Genomic DNA, 5,479 nt, shown 5'->3' on the forward strand with positions numbered 1-5,479 from the left:
GTGGTGGGGCAGTGGTGGCCTAGAGGTTAAGGAAGCGGGTTGCCGGTTCAAATCCCAATCTGCCAGAGTGCCACTGAGGTGCCACTGAGCAAAGCACCATCCCCACAGACTGCTCCCTGGGTGCCTGTCATGGCTGCCCAATGAAAGGGAACAGAATAAAACAGAACAACACAGATGAGCAACAAGGGAATGAAAAAAGCATGGGATCTTGAATAATGATAGTAATTGGGAAATTAAGAATACATGGTGTTACGTCCTGGTATATTGGGTGTTCTGTGTTTTGTGTTGATTGTAGGTGCCTGGTGATTCGAAAAATGGAAATCGAATTAGAAGTAAAACGACTAGAGTGTGAGGAACGCGAGAGAGAGCGCAACCGGGAATATGAAAGTCAGCGCGAAAGGGAAGAGCGGGACTTCGCTTTAAAGAAATTACAATTAGAATTGTCCGCTAGAAAAGACGCCGTACTTCCGGCGGTGGCCTCTGTTCCTCCCGTGTCGCTGTTACCTCCTGGCTCTGTGTCTCCTCCTCACGTCCCTCCTGTGGACCAGACTTCTTCTGATCCAGGTGATTATGGGTTTGATGTGTCCCGTAATATTCGTCTCGTCCCTCCGTTCAACGAACGAGAGGTCGAAAAGTATTTTAGTCATTTTGAGAGAGTTGCCATTACATTAAAATGGCCAACTTCGGTCTGGAGTCTTTTATTACAGTGTGTGTTGTCTGGTACAGCTCAGGAAGTTTATTCTGAGAATTAGTACTGTTGGAGGAGTTTAAAAACTGTGGTCCTGATGCTGTCGCTACCTATCTGCATGATTGACAGGTGACCACTTTGGCTCAAGCTGCTGTTTGTGCTGATCAGTATGCTCTGACACACAAAAGTGTTTTCGTCCCGTTCTCTTCGTCTCCCTCACACTGCATTCGCTCGCCACCTTCCAGCCCAAAACAGAGCTGGAGGAATTCCCGAAAATCTTCACCTCATAAAGACCCTCGTGGGTGTTTTTATTGTCATGAGCCGGGTCATTTAATTGCTTCATGTCCTCGGTTACAGAAAAAGAATCTGGCATCGTCCAAATCACTCCCAAAGAAAGTTGGGCTGGTGCACACGTTCACTTCGGAGAACATTATCGATGAGGTTGATCCTGGCTATGAGCCATTTGTATTAAATGGAACGGTGTCTCTTACTGGCCGTGTGGAAGATGACGTGGCTATTAAAATTCTGCGTGTTCCTGGTGCTGCACAATCGTTCATTTTAGATTCGGTTCTCCCATTCTCTACGGAGAGTTGTTGCGATTCCGATGTGCTGGTGCAGGGAATTGAAATGGGATTTGTGAGAGTCCCATTGCACACTCGGCACTTAAAAAGTGAATTGGTCTCGGGTGTTTTTAGGATTGCGGTTTGTTCTCAGCTTCCAGTGAAAGGGGTTTCCTTTCTTTTGGGAAATGATGTCGCTGGAGGAAAAGTCCTTCCAGTTCCGGAGGTTGTAGATGTACCGAAGTTGGTTACGGACGTGGACTCAAGTCTGGCTTCAGTCTATCCTGCGTGTGTCGTTACGCGAGCTTAAGCTCGTAGGTACCAAGATGAAGTTGTGTCTAAACTGAGTGAAAGAGAATATGTCATTTGTACGCCTGATAGACGGCGTAAAACTAGACTGTATCACATGAATATGCTCAAGTCTTATGTTACCAGGGATGTGGAGAAAGTAGCTGCTGGAGCCGTTCCAGTTGCAGCCATATCCACTGCGGTGATTCCCTGCTACAGTCCTGAGGAGGTCGGCCTTACTCTGCGAGACGTTCCTGTGACTTGTGCCCGTCTCCAGAATTCTGAAATCATGTCTGATCTGGACTCGTTTCTGTCACATCTCTCTCATCAGCATGCTTGTGAGATTAAAAGTTTAATTGGCCTCTTTCCTTCTTTGTTTTCAGATGTGCCATCTTGTTTTAATGTACTGTGCCATGACATTGACGTGGGTGACCATGCTCCCATAAAGCAGCATGCATACCGCCTCAATCCCACAAGGAGGGCTGCGATGGCAGCTGAGGTGGCCTATCTTGCTGATCATGGATTAGCAGTGCCCAGTTCTAGTGCCTGGAGTTCTCCGTGCATTCTGGTCCCTAAACCAGATGGCACTCATCGGTTCTGCACTGACTATTGTAAAGGGAATGTAGTCACATGACCTGACTCGCTTCCACTGCCTCGTATGGAGGATTGCGTCGACCGTGTGGGCTCAGCTAGCTTTGTCAGTAATATGGACTTATTGAAAGGCTACTGGCAGGTCCCACTGGCACCTAGAGCTGCTGAGGTCTCAGCATTCGTGACGCCAGATAGTTTTATGCAGTATTCCGTAATGGTGGAATGCACCAGCAACCTTTCAGCGTCTTATGACTACAGTGTTGGCAGGAGTGCCAAATTGTGAGGCGTACCTCGATGATGTAGTCATTCATTCGTCTACCTGGTCTTAACATGTGCAGTCACTCCACACTGTGTTCGACCGCTTGTGTAAAGCTTCGCTCAACCTAAACTTGGCGAAGTGTGAGTTTGTGAAAGCAACTGTCAGTTACTTAGGTAAACAAGTTGGTCAGGGACAAGTTCGTCCCCTTGCAGCTAAAGTAGTAGCCATCTTTGACTTTCCCGTACCAACCACTCAGCGAGAGCTGCGTAGGTTCCTTGGAATGATTGGGTACTACCGTAGTTTCTGTAAAAACTTCTCTGATGTTGTGTTGCCACTGACTAATCTGCTCTGCAAAAACTCTGCCTTTGTTTGGTCCGCAGATTGCCAGAAGGCATTTGAACATGCCAAAGTGTTGCTTTGTAGTTCTCCAGTTCTTGCTGCTCCAAACTTTAATGTTCCATTCATACTAGAGGTGGATGCAAGTGCTACTGGAGCAGGTGCTGTACTTTTACAAGAAGATGCAAATGGATTTGATCACCCCGTTTGTTATTTTTCTAAGAAGTTCTTGAAGCATCAACTCAACTACAGTACCATCGAGAAGGAAGCCTTGGCGTTGTTGCTGTCATTGCAACATTTTGAAGTTTATGTGGGATCAACTTCCATTCCTGTTAAAGTGTTTACTGATCATAACCCTCTTGTCTTCCTCACCAGGATGAAAAACGCCAATCAGCGTCTTATGCGCTGGTCTTTATATTTACAAGGGTTTAATCTGGAGATCAGGTACAAAAGGGGCTCTGTAATGTTTTGCCGGACGCCTTGTCACGCTCCTACTAATAAATGTTGATTTTTAGTGGTGGGGGTGTTACGTCCTGGTATATTGGGTGTGGTTCTGTTCTGTGTGTGTGTTGTGTTTGCAGGTGCCTGGTGATTGTAAATTGAGCCCACCTGTACCTGCTGTGGGACAGACAGAATAAAAGGAGCCTCAGTCTCCTTTTTCGGGGCTGCGCTTGCTGTGCCATCCACCCTTCCCACCTTCCTACCATTTCCCTTTGACATCACTTCCGGTTTCCCCTGCGCTTCCCCTAGGAGGCGACGCAACTTGTTGGTGTTTGTTTGTTTTTCTCTGTTTTCCTGTTGTGTTTGCTGTTATTCGTTGTAATTCGTTTCGTATGTATTTCTTCTTTATTTATATATTTAGTTGTTAATAAAATGCTTGTTAAAATTCTCCGTTTCGTCTTAGTAGGTTTACGTTTCTGTCCTTTCTTTTGTTATGGGCCGGAGCCCCTAGACCGGCTCATAACAATGGGATGGTAATTAGGGCAGACACACAAAACTATGGTGCTGCCTGGTGGGCCAATGGCACCGGGTATTACAGTACTCGAGTACTGTTTCATAGTACTCGTACTCTACCCATTCATTACACAGCTCACTCTCAGAATCTTATTTATTGAAACAGCAGTAATGACTATTGTGAATAAGGATGTATGAATATTGCAGATTTGTTGGCTGCATCCTGTGTGTACTCATCTCGGGAAAGAGATTATAGTGACTATTTCCTTGCTTGTTTCTTTGTTTTTTGAAGTGTTTTAGAAGAGGAGCACCAAAATCATTTTCTGCTGTCAATACTGTCCATTGTAATGGACTGAAGATTGCTTAAAAGGAACTGGCTACATGTACAGTGCAAAGTGTTTCAGAGAAAGACCAGCCAATAAGAGCATAAATATGAGCACCATTCCCCACATCACAAGAGAAGACCAGACCCTTGAAAAGCAGAGAAGCATGAAACATAATGCATCTGTCTCAGCCCTAGTTAAAAAAAAAATTAATGAATTCATTAAATGTACTTGAACAAATGTGAATTTAAGTCTAGAAGCAATCATGCATGATCCATTGTCAGCAGCCTCGCCAGGGTTACAACGCGTGATACTGCAAGTACAGAGGTATGACATCATCATCACACACAAGCCAGGGAAGCAGATTCAAGAGGCATAATTCACTTCCAAGAGAGCCGATGATGCCACGGAAGATTCTGGAGCGACCTTGGCAACTGATCACTACAAAACTCTTTGCCAGGGACAGCAAGGACTACCTTGCCATCGTGCAGCCCATGCCAGCATTATTTCCTCAGTTTACATGTGAACAGACCCCACATTTTTGAGTGCGACTGGAACAAAATCCTGTTGGATTTAAATTCTACATAAGCAACAACGACTAAATTACATTAATTACAAAGACTAAATTACATTAATGAAATGAATCCAGACATTCCATAAGAATTTTCTAATGTGTTTGTATTTGTTATTATGGTGGTTATTGTTTGTAATATTTTTGATTTGTGACGTGGTTTTCATGATCACATTGTATTCAGGGATAGGATCATTAGCGTATGGGTGAAGCTGCAAATTAGTGTATAATTAGTGTATTTAAAAATCTGCTCAGGGATGTGTCACATAGGGAGGGGGTGAGGGGCGTACTGCATTTGACCGCTCACCACCGCTTGCTTGCCTGTACCTCTTGCATGCCAACCCATCCAACACAGCAAAATTGGTCTGGCCCACACAATGCGGTCACCACAAAGAATGGCGGCCCTTTGCTGGCTCAGATCTGGTTTGCCAGATGCGGGTAATCCAGGTCCGAAGAGTAAAAACCTACACCAGGATTTTTTACCAACCTTGTATGCAGAAATGATCAATGAAGAGGTTTCCAACAGTGTATAGTTCAGGTTTAGAAAATAAATTTTAGTTGACATACATTTTAATTAAATCAGCTTACAAAAGTCACATACCTTTCTTGTGTTAGTTGTGTTATATTAATAAAACTCAGCATTATGAAAAAGACTCGAACCAACGTGGACCTCACTGTTTTTTCTCTTTTTATATTAAAATTTATATTTATATGAAATAGTTTTACAGTTTGACAATGTTAACTGTAATGTTGATCTCCAGTTTTATATAAACTCCATGTAGAATTAATTTTTCTCACTGGCGTTTTTATTATGTACATAATTAAAGGAGCGACCCAGCCAGACCTTTATAAGATAGGTACATGTCACGTCCGTGAGCTGACGGGGGAATGAAGCACAGAGGCGGGACA

This window comes from Denticeps clupeoides, chromosome 1 (assembly GCF_900700375.1).
Source record: "Denticeps clupeoides chromosome 1, fDenClu1.1, whole genome shotgun sequence".
NCBI classification, from domain to species: domain Eukaryota; kingdom Metazoa; phylum Chordata; class Actinopteri; order Clupeiformes; family Denticipitidae; genus Denticeps; species Denticeps clupeoides.